Here is a 7,679-nt window from a genome sequence, read left to right on the forward strand (position 1 = left end):
AGAAGATAAAGGGCGAAATATTGCACACTATATCCCAACGGAGCCCAGACACGTTCAATTTCAACCAGGAACAACAAAATATTTGTATCGAGTTGTTGACATTCAGGACGCAAATAAACACAGACAACTTCAAGAGGACTTGGCGGATTATATCTTCTATGGTAACAATAACGATAACGAATACCATTTAGTTTTTTAAAAAATATTTTTTTTTAACGAGTAGCGTTGTATTTTTGTTTTTCGAATTTGGATGTTATGCGTAATTTAATTTCTATGTTAATTTTAATCTTTAAAAAAAATTATTATATGTTATTTATAATTTTTAAAAATTATGTTTTATTTATTATGTTATATTTAAAAATATTTGTTTAAATTGAAAAAAAAAATCAAAAAAAAAATAAAAAATAAATTATAAAATGGAAAAAAGTTGGTGTTATAACAAGATGCAACATTGGTGACCATTTCTCCATTTGGTGTTATAACACCATTGGTGATGTGGCATGTGAGGTAGTACCAAAATGGTGTTACATCTAGTTGCCCACACCCAATGCTCTTATTAACTAACTTTTTAGCTACCAACTAGTTTTTTATTTAACAGCTAGTTTTTCAGTTAGTACGTCAAACATGACATAAACATTTTGGAAATTTCTTTTATAAGATGATAACTTCCGATCGACCAAAATAACAATAATACTTAAACGGTAAAAATAAATAAAATATATTAGTTTTTTTTATGTAATATGTATTTTCTTAAACAACCGAATCAACACACATTTAGTATTTTTAAAATTTGGATTAACTAAGGGTGGAGAACACGTATACGATTACCCTAAAAAGGGTTGCTAAACTTGTTTACTTATACAAAAATGGCTTGTGTTTACTTTTGTTCCAAGTGTAAAGAAAGCATAAACTTAGTGGTTTGACTTTGTAGTGGTTTGTGGTTTGACTATGTGGTCGGTTTTCAATGAAAGCGAGGTATGAACAAATGAGGCAAAAGCAGTCCAAGAAGCTATGAATACCGATCAATTTATCAAATAAGCAACACTCGTGTTCTTTATCTTCGTATCTTTAGTGAGTGAGTATCTCCTAAAGGTCAACTACAACATTATCATATCAAAAAAATTGCAAGTATTGTGGATAAAAATAACGTTTACGACTCAAAATACATGAACCAAACACAACTTATTTAAGACCACATTGAATTCTCATATTTTACGTATAATGGACCGTTTTAAATTATCTTACTTATACGCATCAAAATGACTGTAAGCACCCAATGAAAATGATAAAAATAACTTATCTTATGAAGAAATATCATTAAATAAGAACGAGAAAAGATTCACCCGCGTTGCAGGGGTTAGAAGGTGATAACTAGCACTCGCTTGGGTATTGCTATGCATAACTCATAACTCCAGCACTCGCAGTTGGTGATAATCAGATCTTAGATCGATCTTTGAGAAGTAGCTTGCTCCCTGTAGTTGGTCGAATAGATCGTCTATGCGCGGTAAGGGATATCGGTTCTTGATCGTGAGTTTGTTTAGTTCCCGATAATCGATGCACATGCGAAAGGATCCGTCCTTCTTTTTCACGAATAGGACTGGCGCTCCCCATGGTGAGAAGCTCGGTCTGATGAATCCCTTGCTCAGCAGCTCGTTTAATTGACTGGATAGTTCATGCATATCGGCTGGGGCTAAACGGTAAGGTGACTTTGCTACAGGGGTAGCTCCGGGGATTAAGTCGATTCTGAACTCGACTTGACGTTCCGGTGGGATTCCTGGAAGATCTTCTGGGAAAATATCCGGGAAGTTGCAGACTTCCGGAATATCTTTAATGTTTTTCGATTCTCGTTTCTTGTCTACTACGTGGGCTAGAAAGGCATGATATTCCTTACGAAGATACTTTTGTGCTTTAATACAGGAAATGATTTGTAAACTCGAACTAGGTTTGTCGCCATAAATGACAAGAGTTTCGCCGTTTGGCAGATTTAGGCGAACAGCCCTTTCGTGGCAAAGGATATCGGCATGGTGAAGGCTCAACCAGTCCATACCGATGATGACATCGAAACTTCTTATGGAAATGGGCATAAGATCGACTCGAAACAAGCGCTCGTTTAAATTTAGTGTGCACCCTACGTACAAATCGTTTGCGTGTTCTGTTTTACCGTTTGCCATTTCTACGGTGAATATTTTATTGAGTGGTTGGGGTTTTTGATTAAGTAGGTGTTTGAATTTATGACTCACAAAACTTCTCTCCGCACCGCAGTCAAAAAGTATGCATGCATAAGTGTTGTTGAGTAGGAACGTACCCGTAACCACCATGGGGTCCGCTATTGCTTCATTCTGTCCTATTGCCAGCACTCTCCCCACACCGCCAATATTCCTTTCCTTGGGACAATCCCTCCTGAAGTGTCCAGTCTCCCCGCACCCATAACACGCCCGGCTTACTCCAGTGCCAGAAACTTGAGTGATTGGTCATGTCGGTGCTTTACAGAAACGGGCTGTGTGCCCCTTCCTGTCACAGTTCTTGCAGTGCATCTCGCGACAAATACCATGGTGATGGTAGTTGCACTTGCTGCACTTGGGAAGATTCCCCGCATATGGTTTTGTTGGTGCAGAGGTAGCAGGAGTTGTGGTGGGGGTAGTAGCAGCATGAACCGCAACCATTTGCTTCTTTGAAGGTTCTTGCGAAGTTTGCCCCTTCCTTTTGTTCCAAAATTTCTTCTTGTTGTTGTTGTTGGCATTGATCTCATTGTTGCTGTTCCCTTTGGTTGGTTCAGCCATGATAGCCGTGACTCCTTGACAGACACCATGATCAACAAGAGATTGCGCTAGTTCTTTGGTGCTGGCGAAGGTCAAGGGTCTGAAAGCTAACACACTTCCTCGAAGTTGGGGTGATAGTCCCCAGATGTATCTCTCGACCTTTTGGCTTTCTAGGGTTAACATTCCTGGGCAAAGTGTTATTAAGTCACTGAACCTGTTGGTATAACCTGCTATATCCAAACCTACCATCGAGAGGTTCCACAGTTCCTGTTCAAGCTTCTGAATCTCGCCTCTTGGGCAGTATTCTCGAAGGAGCATTCTTTTCAGGTTTTCCCAACCCATGGAGTTCGCCACCACTAGGGTTAGTGTCTGGACGTGGCCGTTCCACCATGTCAGGGTGCGTTCAGAGAAAGTAAAAGCGGCAAACTTTACTTTGCTTTCTTCAGGACATGCACAGATTTCGAATACAGCTTCCGTTTTCCCTATCCATTGAGATAGAGCCAATACTCCCCCAGTCCCGTAAAAGGGAATAGGTTTTCCGTTGGTGAAGTCTTTGTAAGTGCATACCCCTGAACGGCTTTGACCTTGGCCATTTGTAAAACTGTTTGTTCCTCCCCCCGATCCGTTGTTGCTCATTTGTGCCATTGCTGCAGTTACAGCAGCGGTTACAGCAGTTTGGAACATAACGGTGTCCATAATTGGAGGAGGTGGTGGAGGTGGTGTTGAAGTTGAGTTTCTGCGTGTTGATCTACGAGGAGGCATGTTCTGGTAGAGAAAAATAAGAATGAATACTATAAGTTTCTAATGTTTTGACAATCGTGTGTTAGTTGTATCTTGTAATTTGTTTTGACTTTAGTTTATGGTTTCAAGGTAGGCATAGAAATTTAAAACTCGTAATTTTTGAGAGGTAAGAAATACTTCATATTCATACATCTAGGTCACACCTAAGGTGTGTTACATTACATGTTTTTGTTTGGAAAATTTGATCCTCCTAGAGATCTCCGATTACGGATACAACAGGGAAAACAAGGGAAATAAGGGAAAAACTTTTATCCGAAATCCTAATCTATAACAAAATTGTTGGGGCTCGAACAAGTTCTACTTGCGACGTTTGGAGCTAGATTCGGCATCCGACCGTTTGACTCCCATCAGTAGCCTCTCAAGATCTGCTTGTTGTTCCTTCATCTCTCTTATATCTGCCAGAGCCGTTATCATTTGGTTTTGAAGTGTCCCCATGTAGATTTGGGTATTCTCATGTAGTCCTTCCAAATGGCGGATGTCAGCGGCGTTACCTTGGGTAGCAGCATTGACCTCGCGAACTCTGGCTACTTGCCTGTCCGTCTCGTAGTTCTGGGTAGCTATAGCGTTCACAATAACAGGAAGTGCTCGATCAGCTGAACTTCCCCCACTGACATTGTAAAAATCTCGGCACATGCCGAAAGGAGGGCGTACACCTTGCTGGCGGCTCCAGTAGTAGAGGTGACTTCCCCACATGGGAATGGGTCCCGGTTGATATGGTCTGATTTCGGGAGGATGAGGGATGGGAGGGTCGAACACTTCTGGCTCGAAGTCTGTCCCGCTAGAAATCTCCTCGATCTCTTCGTCGACTTCGAATTCCTCTCCGACTTCGACTTCGAATTCTCCCTCGATAACCCCTTCGGGTTCTTCCTCGACCTCTTCTTCGATTTCCTCTGGGTCTTCCTTCGGGTCTTCTTCTATCCAACCGCCGTTGCCTTGGTTTGGGTAGTAGGGATCTCCTGGTAAATCGAATCCGGCCATTTGTCTGTACTAGGATAGATGTATGAGAACTTTTATAAGAAAAGAAAATTCTATTTAACGACTTACTATTTTTAACTATAATTTGTACAACTATTTTTAATAATACTCCTATAATATTTCAATTTGGCGAAACTAAAATAATTTGTATTTGGTAAGTTCTTGGCTTGTTGTCCACTACGACCATTCCTCGACGTACGTTGGTCAAATCCAGGATAAATATAGTTGATCAGGCTATATTTATTCTCGACCTGATTACATACCCCAGGGCTCAATCGTAGTGTCGTAACTTGCCTTAATACTTTTTAGTAAAACTTGTTATGGTACGAGATTAATGCATGCTTGTAAAAATGTATATCTTTAAAAGAAAGTATTTTGTTCATGAAAATGTTTCGTCAGAGGGTTTTTGGTCCCCTTTGCATTTATAGTTTGTATATCGTATGTGGTTCGATATACTTAGTTCACTATAAACAATGCTCTGATACCAATCTGTCACACCCCCAAACCAGAATGGCGGAAACATTCGGGGGTGGATGACTTCACGTAGTATCACAACCATTGAATATTGTAAAGAAAGTAACACAACCATCACATATATAATGAAAACGTATGTTGTTGCGTTATACATATTAGCAAAAGAATATTACAATAAGATGATAAATGTTCAATAATAAAACATCCTTAGTGTTCCCTTCTCCAAAAGCCGGTAGTTACCTGTATTACTGATTCCCTAAGAAATACAAGTGGTTTCGAAAAAGTGTCAACAATTAAGTTGGTGAGTTCATAAGAGTTTTGCTTTGAAAAGTATGTCCTTTTTGATAGTAAATCGATGAACGAGGTTTTTCAGAAAATCCAATATTTTCTATAAATGATTTGAAAAGTTTCCCGTGTTGGAGTGCGTTAGTGTTTTCCATACTTGAATAATAGTGATAAAATTTGTGTTAACAATAAAATGGAAAACTGAAATGCATAGATGAATCTCGTAAATCAAACTTGTTTTTATACTTGTATGTGAGTTTTATAACCATACTACTGACACTGACGGCCTGTAACAACATTCTTCAGGTGTTGTAGTGTTATGACATTTGTCACCCCAGACCTGCCGGTCTAACTATAGCTAATAGTTTAGGTGCGGGGTTGTCAATCCCGTATAGATCTATACACAAGTATCACGCTCTCTCTCCAAGAGATTATGGTATATAATACAGGACTTGAAATGCATACATACGAGTACGTTGAAGTTTAAATGTCTCACATTACTTGGTATAAACAGATTTACGATAATAAAGATTTTACTTCTTTTGAAAGCATTTCATTTGTCGAGATGTATATGTGAAATGTATGAATCACTTGAATACTACACTCATTATAGTTTCTCAAAAGTATGTTTCCATTTATTAAGAACAACTTGGTGATATATTAGCCCTTTAAACATAACGTTATTTTTGTATCAAAACCCTATAAGAACGATATTATAATTATGTTTATGAAATGATACTTTGACTTGTAATGTACTTGTATTCCCCCCCTAAAGCGTGAAAAGAATTGAAAAGTAGGGGTATGAACTCACTCGTTAAGTTTGAAGAGAGAGGCTAGAGTTGAGCAGAGTTTCGACCGCGGAAAGTTGCGTCTTCGGGTTCTCGGGAATCTCTACAGCGTAGATCCTTCGTCGGGGGATCGAGTGCGGAAACCAAGGTAAGGAAATGGTCTCTGGAGCTAGGAGAATGGCTGAGGAATTATAAAGGTGTGCCAAAACTCGAATCTCATGCCATCTATTTATAGTGCTGGAAGAGTGAGTACGCGGGGCGTAATTTTGGAGTACGCGGCGCGTACCTCGTTACGCTGGGCGTAATATGGCGTCATGGCTTACGACTCCTGGCTAGCTAAGCGTAGAGGGGGCGGGCCGATGGGACTCGACTCTGGGTCTAGTACGCGGGGCGTACTCCCAGAGAACGCGGGGCGTAATCCGGCATGTCCTCTTCTAAATTCCGTAACTTTCGCGTACGAGCTCCGTTTTTCGTGTTCTTTATATCCACGCGTAGGTGAGATTATGCTCTAAAACTTTCATTTAGACTCCGTCGGCTAGTTTTGACTTTATTTTTAATGATATATTTTTAATAGTCCGGGCCTCCTAAAGTTCATAAGAAAAATTCATAGGTTCTTTATTCGACGTCGGTTCTCGTTTGTCTATTTATCGTTTTATTACCACTGAGGAGATCTTCAACTTCCGTTTAGGTGGCGATAGCTAAATAACACTCGATCTTCAATCCGAGTTTTTAGCCCTCTACTACTGTTACGAAACGTTGAAAATTCGTAACTTCTTCATACGAGGTCCAATTTGGGCGATCTTTTTATGCACGCTCACCTTTCAACGAGATCTACGACTTTTGTTTAGATACTTAAGGCAAGAATGTATTTTATTGAGATTTTACTTTTTACGTCAAATAATATTTTAACGTCGTGTCGTAAATATACGAGTGGTTATACTTTCTTCAATATAACCCGGTTTTGAGCGTTCTTTATGTTTTTGGAAACCTTGGCATGATATCAAATATTTGAGGCATCCCAACTTAGATACTTGAACACTTTATTTTCGAGGTTAATTCCGTTGTATTTGGCTTTCGAGTGTTACAATGCTTTTGGAAAATATAGGGTTGTCACATCATCCCCCTGTTAAGGGAATTTCGTCCCGAAATTTAACCTAAGATAGAGTTTACAGTTTTAGGAAAAAGATGCGGGTACTTTTGTTTCATCTGATCTTCGCGTTCCCAGGTGTATTCAGGTCCTCGCTTGGCGTTCCAGCAGACCTTTACAATGGGTATGCGGCTTTGTTTAGTCCTTTTGATTTCCCGATCCATGATGTCTACTGGTTCCTCCACAAATTGGAGGTTTTCATTTATTGCAATTTCGTCTAGAGGGATGACAAGGGTCTCGTCGGATAAGCACTTCTTTAGATTCGATACGTGAAAGGTAGGGTGTACGTTGTGGAGCTCCTGAGGTAGTCTAAGTTTGTAAGCCACTGGACCGATCCTGGCAAGGATCTTGAATGGTCCGATGTATCTAGCGTTCAGTTTTCCACGTTTTCCGAAGTGTATTAAACCTTTCCAAGGCGAAACTTTGAGTAGGACATGGTCTCCAACTTGG

The sequence above is a fragment of the Lactuca sativa genome, chromosome 4 (assembly GCF_002870075.4).
Source record: "Lactuca sativa cultivar Salinas chromosome 4, Lsat_Salinas_v11, whole genome shotgun sequence".
Classification (NCBI taxonomy): Eukaryota; Viridiplantae; Streptophyta; class Magnoliopsida; order Asterales; family Asteraceae; genus Lactuca; species Lactuca sativa.